This window comes from Pan paniscus, chromosome 14 (genome assembly GCF_029289425.2).
Source record: "Pan paniscus chromosome 14, NHGRI_mPanPan1-v2.0_pri, whole genome shotgun sequence".
Lineage (NCBI taxonomy): Eukaryota > Metazoa > Chordata > Mammalia > Primates > Hominidae > Pan > Pan paniscus.
The window spans coordinates 18,006,584-18,018,042 of NC_073263.2; the positions used below are offsets into that span (position 1 = coordinate 18,006,584).

The following is an 11,459-nucleotide window of genomic DNA, read 5'->3' on the forward strand; positions in this document are numbered from 1 at the left end:
TGTGGGCACATGGTTCCCGGCAGCGTGTGACCCAGTCCTGGCCAGCCGCTGCCCTCTGCGGGCCCCAGGGCTGCAAAGAGGCCTTCTGCCTGGGGCAGTATCAAGGCTGCAGAGTTTTCCTCCAAAGCCACACCTCCACTGGAAGGGGCGAGTTCGAGGACTCTGTGGGTGGTAGCCATGGGCAAATGCAGAGCTGCTGCTGTCGCTTTGCAGTGCCTGTAGGACTTAGAGGGTCTGGAGCATCAGTTCCCTGAACAGCACCCAGATCACCCTGTATTGGGGACACAGTTCATTCCCCGCTTCCCTAACTCTGCAGTAAAATCTTGAGGCTGTCATCTGGGGAAGCCACCTTGTCCGTTCAGCCATGAAGACAGAAACAGTGCCATCGTTCCAGGAGACTCCAGCTGGATCCAGCTGTCACCTCAATAACCTGTTGAGTAGGCGGAAGGTGATGGCTGTGGGGGTCTTGCTTGCTGGCTCCTGGTCATACACCTTCTGGTCAGCATGTGGCTGCTGTGCCTTCTGTCTGCATTGCTAGTGGTGCTGGGAGGATGGCTGGGCTCCAGTGTCTCTGGAGTGGCTTCAAGTCCACTGCTCCTGGAAGGCTTCATCCCATTGGCCACCTGTCCTCTATGCCCTGAGGCAGAAAGACAGCTGGAACAGGAGATCAACTGCACCATCCAGATGTGATTATTTGAGATTTTATATTATTCTGAGAGCCAGGAGCCAGCCTTTGCAGAGGAAATGGAGGCAGCCATGAAAGAGTTGGTCCAGGAGCTTCAGAGGAGGATGAGCATGATGGACCATCATGCTCTTGCTCAGAGTGTTCTGACTCTCTGTCGTTTTTCACCTGCAGAGCTACATTCAGGCAAAGGAGGCCACTACAGGGAAGAATGGTCCAGTTGAGCCTTCCCACCTCTGGGAGGCTTACTACCGGGCTACTGCCCCACATCCTGCTGTGCACAGCCCCAATGCTGAAGCCACCTATACATGTGATATTGCGAATTTGTTGCTTCAAGGGCTGGTGCCCAAGTCCCACTTGGAGACTCATACTGGATGCCATGTAGTGGTTGAACTCATCATATGCAGTGTAGTCTTACCACTGATCAGCAGGCTGTCAGATCCTGACTGGATCCACCTTGTCCTCATGGGTATCTTTTCCAAGGCCAGAGATCCAACACCCTGCCCAGCCAGTGGCCCTGAACAGCCCTCAGTGCCCACGTCTCTGCCACTTATTGCTGAGGTACAGCAGCTTCCAGAAGGGAGAGCTCCTTCTCCAGTAGCAGCCCCAGGGTTCCTAAGTAAACAGTGAGCCAGAGATTCCTGCAGGCCCCTCCTCAGAGGTTGAAGGTGGCCAGGAAGCTGTAGAGGGAGATTTGGGTGGAATGTCTGAAAGAAGAAAAGTAGGAAACAACTCATCTCATTTCCTATAGCCAAATACTTGAGGCCCCCTGTTCTTATGTGGAGACTCAGAGCTGGAGTCTCCGCTGTCTGAAGTAGGCTAAGAAACCATCATGCTCATGACTCCAGGCCACTTTCTGTCTGACAGGATTCAGGATGCCCTGTGTGCCCTAGAGGGTTCCCAGGCTCTGGAACCCAAAGGTGGTGAGGGATCTGAAGGAGTAGAGGCTGAGGGTCCAGGGACAGAAACAGAGACAGTCCTGCCTGTCTCCACACTGAACTTCTGCCCAGAGATCCAGATTGACATAGCAGACAAGGAGATAGAACAAGGAGAAGTTACCACCTCTGTTACAGCTTTGCTGGAGGGGCTGGAAAAGACCTGCTCCTCACGGCCCTCATGCTTAGAGAAGGATCTCACCAATGATGTGACCTCCCTTGATCCTAGTCTGCCACCAGTTCTGCTTTCCTCCTCTTCACCTGGTCTTCTCAGCTCAGCCACCTTCAGCTTTAAGCCCCTAAGCAGTCCAGATGGCCCAGTTGTCATCCAGAACCTTCATATCACTGGCACCATTACAGCCCGAGAGCACAGTGGCACCGGATTGCACCCTTGCACACGCTATACTGTGAAGTGTGAGACATCCCTTGATGGTGAAAACAGCAGCCTGCAGCAGCTGGCCTACCACACTGTGAATCACCGCTATTGGGAGTTCTTGAATCTGCAGGCCATCAGGAGAAGAAACCAGATCTATGAAAGTTCATTAAAAATGTGAAGGGTTCTAAAAAGCTCTTTCCAGATCTTCCATTTGGAAAACACAGACAGTGATAGAGTAGAAGCCCGAAAGAGCCTCCTGTAATAATTCCTGAAGCAATTGTGTGCCATTCCGGAGATCGCTAACAGTGAGGAGGTGCAGGAGTTTCTTGCTGTGAACACAGATGCTCACGTTTCCTTTGTCAAGAAACCATTTATGGTCTCTAGAATAGAGAAGATGGTGGTGAGTGCCATTGTGGACAACTTGAAGACAGCATTTCCTTGCTCTGAATCCCAGGGCCCCACAGAGGAGCTGAGTGAGGCCGAGACTGAAAGCAGGTCCCATACAGAAGGCAAGAAGGCTAGCAAGTCCAGGCTGAGGTTCTCATCCAGTAAAATTTCTCCAGCACTAAGTGTGACTGAAGCACAAGACAAGATTCTTTATTGTCTCCAGGAAGGCAATGTGGAGTCCAAGACCCTATCCATGTCTGGGATGGAATCTTTTATTGAAAAACAGACAAAGTTACTGGAGATGCAGCCAACAGAAGCCCCAGAAAAAGATCCTGAACAACTTCCCAAAGGACATGTGGACAGTTGCTTGTCAGATGCAGCTGTGCCAGCCCAAGATCCCAGCAACAGCAATTCAGGAACAGAGACAGAGTTAGCTGACACAGCCCTGAATCTGCTTCTCTTGCTACTAACAGAACAGTGGAAATGGCTGTGTACTGAAAACATGCAGAAGTTTCTTCGTCTTATCTTTGCTACCCTAGTTCAAAGGTGGCTAGAGGTGCAGGTAGCTAATTTAACAAGTCCACAGTGCTGGGTGCAGTACCTCTGGCTTCTTCAGGAGTCTATCTGGCCTGGTGGAGTTTTGCCTAAGTTTCCACGGCCTGTAAGGACCCAGGAGCAGAAACTGGCTGCTGAGAAACAGGCTTTGCAGAGCCTAATGGGAGTCTTCCCAGATCTCATAGTAGAAATTCTTGGGGTGAACAAATGCCAGCTGAGTGTTTAGTCTTGGAGTCACTACAACAACCACTCATCAACAGGCATATGATTTACTGCCTTGGGGACATTATCCTGGAATTCTTGGATCTCAGTGCCTCTGTTGAGGAGTCTGCTGCTACCACCTCTGCTTAAGATACCCCAGGCAGCCCTAAGAGGATGGGTGTCTCCTCATAGCTGGTTATTCCCGCATCCTTCCCAGGTCAGGGAAGTAGAGTTACTCAGCCACCCAGAGACCAGTGAGGAAGTCTGCATCCTCTGGAAGTAGGCTACAGCTCAGAAGGCCTAGGCTCCCAGTGGCTCAATTCTCTCCCACTTCTCCATTTGTAGCAGGTGACACAGGGTATGTGTCCCAGTTGCATGCACATTTATTTCCATGTCCCTTTTGTGGTGTTGGGATTGTTGTTGGTGAGTAGATTCTGTTTCCTTTGGGAAAAGAAGATGTGAGGTAGAGGAACAATCCCCTTTTGCTTCTCCTTTTGCCATCCTCCCTGAGATTGTCTGCCAGAACCCGGCCCTGTGCACAGATGTACTTAATCCACCAGCACACAAGCTCTGGATAGAACAGGAAAAAAGCTATGGCCAGATTTCCTTGGAGGAAAGAACAACCTTCTGAGCTCTCTCTTCCTACCCGGAAACTAAAAATTCATTCCGGGCCATTCTCAAAAACCAGACTCCTGGGTCTTACCTAGTTTCCCAACAGTTCCAGAAGAAGAAGGAGGGAAGAAAATTTTTCAAGGGACTTGTTGCTCATGTGTTGCTATTTCCCAACACATCAGCCTTATGGAAGATGTCATCAGGCTGCTTCCCTGGAAGGCTACACTTTTCCTTTCCAGAAGACTTCAAAGCTGATTGCAAAAGCTTCTGGTAAATCCACCGCACCCTTCACACCCTTTCCTGAAAGGCATTTATACCACACATTTTATTTATTGGCTCTCCTCCCAACCCCCTGCCCTAGAGCAACTGGGTTTTTGAATTTGTGACCCTCTCATTATCTTCAGCAAATTTGCATGACAACTTGCATATTCAGCCTCAGCTTTTCCCAGGAGAAGGTAAAGCACTTGCCTCCTGTCTTAAGAATGCAAAAAGAGTAGGAATAGCAAGCTGGGGGAATGAAATCTCCCTTCATAAGTCTTTGATGGGGAACTTTTATTGCTCTGAACAGATAAGATTAGCAAACTTACAAGGAATAGCTTCTTATTTCCTGTTCCTTATGGTTATAATTAGCCTTTAAAGAACTCCAGCAAAAGGTGTTCTGTTAGGCCACATCTATTAGAAAGGCAAAGAAATTAGGAATTGCTGGAGGAGAAGGATAAATCAGGAGGAATTGCTGGTAGAAGAGGATGCAGACAGTCACAGGGAAGTGGTATATATTAAATACACATGAATAGCTGGCAAAAAGGTGTCAGAGATGTTACTCGGAGCCATTTGGCTTCATACTTGCCTGTTAGTGCCTTGCTTTCACTGAATTACCAGAGCCTACCACTTGGAGGAAGGTCTTGGAGTTAGACTGATGAGAAGGCAATGGGGTGCCAAAAACAGGTGTCAGAGTTCTCTTAGATTCTGAAGTAGGTGGTGAGCACACAACTAAAGTGGTTTGTGGAAGAAAAAAATGCTTCTCTTACTGAATCTCTTGATTATAGTTTATAATCAAAATTATTGTAAAACTTTTCTCCATTTGTAAGTAATTACACATATAAAGTATCTCCCTCATTAGGTAGATTTCATATTTCAGAAATGTATATCAAGTATAAAACGTTTTGAATTCTAAATTGCACTTAAAATTATTCATTGTTGGTTATATAATTATAACCAAGTACATTAATGACTACATACTGTAAACTTTCTTTGCCATGTGGCACAAATAGTTAATTTACCTTTTCTTTCTCTGTTTATCTATCTTCTATGTCCTAGTCTATTTCAGTTTTCTCTCAAGTAGTGGTTTTCATTGAACTACCAAAAAGTTGCAAGGGCAACCACACTTGAAGAAAAACGTGTTAGTAACATATAGTTTAAAGCTTTTTTTATTTATAAAATTATATTCCAAATTGTTAAATTAATTTTATTATGCAGACTTGATGTCTTAAAACTTCTTAAAATAGAGAAGTTCACAATATTAGATACTGTGTCTTTCTTCATATAATGACAAAAGACTTCAGTTCTGAACTTTTAGGAAAAGTTTTGCTTTAAGATTAATTAAAACATAAGATTGCATAAGCAGAGAGCATGTAGGTACAGCTATTCTATGGAAAATTTATTTTATTATTAGAACTGTTAGGAACATCTTTTGAGAATATTCAAGCTATATATGATGCTGCAAATTTATTTTCATAATTGCTATAACTGGCAGGGCAAGCAGATGATATGTTTGTAGCTATCTTGTTGTAAGCACATCTCCAGGAATAAAAAAGGGCCTTAAGAAGAGGGAGGCAGGTGGCACAGTAATCACATCATGAACACAGATGCGGTGGCCCCTGAGAAAGAGTCATGATGACAGCTGCATTCTTTGTTTCTATCTCATATGTAGTCTAATTTCAAGGAAGTATCAAAGTGTCGGGGTGGAGAGAGGATAAGAATCACTAGCATGAAATCTAAAGTGCAGTCATCCAGTTGCCTGATGTCTTCTGAGGTGGTTCACCCAGATTCACAATACAGATAATTAAATTCAGAGCTGCAGAGATAGGGAAAATAAGATGTGGAAATAGGCTTCTTCTGAAGTATTATTCAGGTCTCCTTTTCTTCCAAATGCCATCCCCATCAGTATACTCAAGGCATCTGATGGCATTGATGAGCAACTGAAAAATCATTTAATTAATCATCAGGTTCTTTATTCTTAGTTAAAAATGTAGAGGCACAAAAGTCATGTGTCAAAATATGCTCTTTTTTAGTAGAGTATGGTCCACTACCCACTGTGTGTCCTCTTAACCTTTCCAGAGTAGGTGTCCTTACAGCATAAATTTAGCATAAAATTAGACACGTTCCAGTATAAAATAAAATGAAGACATAATAAGCCAATACTGAATTCTTTAGTGAATCTAGAAAATTCACTTTAATTTTTTTTCTAGAAAATGGATTTATTTTAGTGTATTTATTTGTTTTTGCATTTGCCTCATGGTTCTGCATGGCTAACTTGTTAAAGTCACAAGATATCGTATATTGGGTGGATTTGCAAGCGATGTTTAGTGTTTTCTTCCCTGATGAACCAACATAACCATCATTCTGCTATGAGTCTATGTTATGAAATATGTCTATGTCCTGCTATTCTCAGGCTTCATTTTTGCCTCTAAATCTTCCAGGTACTGTTGTTTTTGACAATGTAATGGATATTATTTCTTTCTGTGCCTTCAAAATTTCAGTAAGGAAATAAACTGGTTACCAAAAACACCTGTTTGTTAAAATTGGAGTCAAACTTTTTAAAGAAGAGATGTACTTTGTTTTCTTTCCTAAATATTTAAAAATTAATAGGATTTATCCATAGTATAACATGGTTTTAAAAAGTAATTTAACTTTAGTTTTATTGAATACCTATTTGTGTAGTATATTACATTTATTTTTGTTAATATTAAATTTTTTAAAATTTAGGTATAAATTGTGCATTTTATATGATATTTATACCATTATTTTACTTTGGGTTCTCTCATTTAAAGTTATAACCAAAGTTACACTGTTATTCATTTTTTGTTCTATGCATTTAATATTTTCATGGATTCCTTTTTTTTCTATTTTCAGCTAGTATATATTGCATTATATTTAAAACCACCACAACAGGTAGGAAATGGGGAGTTGTTACTTGATGGCTATAGAGTTACAGTTTTGTGAGATGGAAAATTTCTGCAGCTCTGTTGCACAGAAATGTGAATATAGTTAATACTTATGATATCTACACTTAACATGATTAAGATAGTCAATTTTATGTGTATATTTTTGCTGTAATTAAAAAATACCATCACAAGTTTGAATGATAAATAACTTATTTTGTATAATATTGAGTGTGTTCACATCAATAAGAAAAGCCTAATATACCAATAAGAAAGAGTTAATTGGACCAGGCATGGTGGCACACACATGTAATCCCAGCACTTTGGGAGGCCGGGGCAGGTGGATCAACTGAGGTCAACAGTTCAAGACCAGCCTGGGCAACATGATGAAATCCCATCTCTACTAAAAATACAAAAATTAGCTGGGCACTGTGGCCTGTGCCTGTAATCCCAGCTACTCTGGAGGCTGGGGCAGGAGAATCGCTTGAGCCTGGGATGCAGAGTTTGCAGTGTACAGAGATTGTGCCATTGCACTACAGCCTGGGCAACAGAACGAGACTCTGTCTCAAATGCATACATACATACATACATACATACATACATCTGTCCTTTACAATATTTTAGAGATGTGAAAAAAAGTTGCATAACTGGTGACTTGAATATCTTATGTTTTTTGTAAGCTCTACTAATACATTGAGAGTAGTTATTCAAGGAATAAAACAATGAAGAGTTAATGCTAATTTTATGTTCACATAGAAAGTATTAGTAGCAGAAAGCAATTTCATCTCAGAGAAAAAGGAAATTCTTACATAACATAATGAATGATGCAACCAGGATACAAGAAATTATAACATTATTTTTGTATTTGTCCAAACGTTATTTGAAAATCCTCAGTGCACATACTTTAAGAATTAGGGTTAAGGCCGGGCTTAGTGGCTCACGCCTGTAATCCCAGCACTTTGAGAGACTGAGGTGGGTGAATCACTTTACTTTGAGCCTATTGGTGTCATTACATGTGTGATGGGTCTTTTGAAGGCAACAGAAGGTTGTATCTTGTTTTCTTTCCAATTTGCCACTCTATCTTTTAAATGGAGCAATTAAGCTGTTTACATTCAAGGTTAATATTTATATGTAAGAGTTTGTTCTGTTGTAGTGTCGTTAGGTAGTTTCTTTGTAATCTTGATTGTGTAGTTGCTTTATAGGGTCTGTTAGCTTTATATTTATGTGTGCTTTTATGATAACAAGTATCATTCTTTCGTTTCCATTTTTAGAACTCTTTTAAAAATTTTCGTAGGACTGATTTGGTGGTAACAAATTCCCTTAGCATTTGCTTGTCTAGAAAAGACATTAGTTCTTCTTTGTTTATAAAGCTTAGTTTGGTGGGATGTATAATTCTTTGTTGGCATTTATGTTTTCTTTCAAAATGCTAAAAATAGACCCCCAATCTCTTCTGGCTTATAAGGTTTCTGCTGAGATGTCCACCATTAGTCTGATGGTATTCCCTTTATGGGTAATTTGGCCCTTTTCTCTAGCTTCCTTTGAGATTTTTTTTATTTCACATTAATCATGAATAGTCTGATGACTATTTGCCTTGGGAATGGTCATATTGTTTAGTATCTCTCAGTAGTTTTCTTAATTTCATATATCTGGATGGCAATGTCTCTAACAAGATTGGGGAAATTTTATTTAATTATTTCCTGAAATATGTTTTCCAATTTGCTTACTCTTTCTTCTTCTTTCTCAGGAATGCCAGTAAGCCATAGGTTTTTATTGTTTAACATAATATCATACAATATTTCTTGAAGACTTTGTTCATTTTTTAAATTCTTTCCCTCTCTTTTTGTCTGACTGAGTTAATTTGAAACGTGGTCTTTGAGCTCTGGCATTCTCTATTCTGCTTGTCTAGTCTGCAATTAAGTCTTCTGATTGTATTTTGAAATTCCTGTAGTAAATTTTTCAATTTCAGAAATTCTGTTTGGGTTTTCATTAATATACCTATGTCATCTTTCATATCCTGAATCATTTTCCTGTTTTTTTTTCTATTGGATTTCAACATCCTCTTGAATATTGAGTTTCCTTACAACCCATACTTAGAAATTTTTAATTTGTCATTTCAGACATTTCAATCTGGCTAGGTTTCAGTGCTAAAGAGCTAGTGCAATCCTTTGGAGATGTTGAAACACTGTGATTTTTTGTACTGCTGGAGTTCTTATGCTGATTTTTCTCATCTAAGGAAAGTGTTGTTTCTTATTTTTGAATTTGTATTGTTTGGATGGGGCTCTTTATTTTTTTTCCCTTGAGGGTGTAACTGTGGTGGATGTTATGTATTATCTTTTGGCTTAGTTTCTGAATGCTTTTGGTGGGCGACAAGGCTCTACATGTTGGTTGTGGATATGTGGATACGTTTTGTGTGGTGGCTTTATCAGATATTGTTTGGTATAGCCATGTATTTTTTATTTGATGGTGCATTTCAGGCTGTAGTCCAGTATATAGCACTTAGGAGTATGATATGGCAGGTAAGCTGCTGCCCTTTGGATGAATTTGCACTGATGAGCATGGTGGGAAGAGATCATGATGGAGTGCCCTGAAGCCTCCAGGAAAGAGATGGAGGGGTGCACCAGCTCTTCATCCTGAACTAGAAGAAATGCAGTCTACTTCCCTATCATATCCCTGTCACAGGTCTCATGACCTTGTTTGTAAAATCTTCATCCTTTAGTTCCCAGCACAGTGCCTTTGTGGGCCATGGATCTGCCTCTCTGATGGCTACCACTATAACGAGGGTCAGGGTAGAACCTCTTCCTCCAGTACAGGACAACTTTGTAGTCTATTCTCTGTTGTCAGGGTGCTGCCACTCTGTGTTGGAAGGGGGAGTTGGACCCCACCCCTTGTGAAAGCCAGAGCAGGCACAGTCTCATTTTCAGCAGGGATGGATCCACCACCCCTGCTGAAAGCACAAAGAATCACTTTCTTTCAGTGCACACTCACCAGCTCTTGCAGGAAGAACTGCTACTGCATTCATAACAGTGTACGGTGGATGAAAGGTGGGAGAGATCCTCTTCTTCATAATTATTCCTGGATATTGATGCTGTCTCATTCCTCAGTTGGTGCCACATCTGTATTTCCTTTGTCCCAGGGAGTACTTTCGCAGGCTGTGCTCCCCAGCTCCTTAAAGGGTGGCTCCATGCTGAGAGTAAGATCTCCAGAGAACCTACAATACCCCAGGCACCCACTGGTCCCCTGTGCTTGCCAAAGTCAGAGCAGGTTGTGGAGTATATTTGCAGGTGGTCTGGTGGTGCAATGACTTAAGGGCAGAGGATCCTTGGGAAGGAAAGTGACACACTGGTGCACAACCAGTATGGTGCCCACCATCTCAGTTCAGGTCCAAGGGGAGAGTGGGTATGGCTGTGCGAGCTGGCCACTGGTTCTGTGTTCTCAGGAAATTCTCTAATCATCACTGATTGTGTTGCCCCGGCTAGCAAGCGCAAAGGGGCTCCCCAGCCGTTTAGCACTCGGCAGGTCGTCAGAGGGGTGTAGAAAGAAGCAACTTCTACCTACCATTTTGGCTGAGCTCTGAGTTGCTCAGAGGTTGATATCAGCCAGTCTTGCTGCATTCTTCTTCTGGGCTTCAGCTTCTTCGCGTGGTTACTCCAACAGGTCCTCACTTCTCTATATTTTCCATTCAAAACTTGTTCATTCACTGGTAACTTTGATCTTTCTGAGAAGAGCTGGCATGTAATTTCCCCAGTCAGCTTGAAAAAAAAAAACTTTTTGTTTTCAGAATGTATACATTTATCACTATACATTTTCTCCTTAGTACTGCTTTTGCTGTATCCCATTAGTTTTGGTATGCTGTGTTGTCATTTTCATTAGTCTGTAAATATTTTCTAATTTCTACTGTGGTTTCTTCTTTAATCAACTGATGGTGTAAGAGTGTGTTTAATTTCCACGATTTTGTCAGTTTTCCAGTTTTACTTCTGTTATTGATTTCTCACTTTAATTCATTGTGTTCAGAAAAGATATTTTGTGTGATAGCTATCTTTTAATTCTCCTGAGACCTAATTTGGGCCTAACATATTTTCTGTCTTGGAAAATATCCCATATACACTTGAGAAGGATGTGTATGCTGTTGTTGGGTAAATATTCTGTATATGTTAGAACAATTTGGTTTATTCTAAGTCCTCTATTTTCCTTACCTATCTTCTGTCTGGTTGTTTTATCCATATTGAAAGTAGGGTATTGAAGTCTTAAACTGTTATTGTAGAATTGCTTATTTCTCCCTTCCATTATGTCAGTTTTTGCTTCAAATATTTTGATGGTTTGTAAGCGTTTGTGATTGTTGTATCTTCTTACTATATTTAACCCTTCATCAGTATATAATGTCCTTTTATGTCTCTTGTAAACATTTTTATTTAAATCCGATTTTTTCTGATATTAGTATAGCCACCCCTGTTGTCTTTTGACACAACACCCTACTCTCTTGACTTACCTAGCCAGGTTTTAGTGAAAAATCCTGTTAAGTCAGTTTGGTAAGAATCCCTGCAACCTTGAAA

The 11,459-nt window shown here is 41.4% G+C and overlaps 1 pseudogene; it reads left to right on the forward strand.

The window, feature by feature from the left end:
* Positions 1 to 333: 333 nt before the first annotated feature.
* LOC134728787 (sorting nexin-19-like) lies at positions 334 to 3,161 on the forward strand (annotated as a pseudogene).
* Positions 3,162 to 11,459: the final 8,298 nt, after the last annotated feature.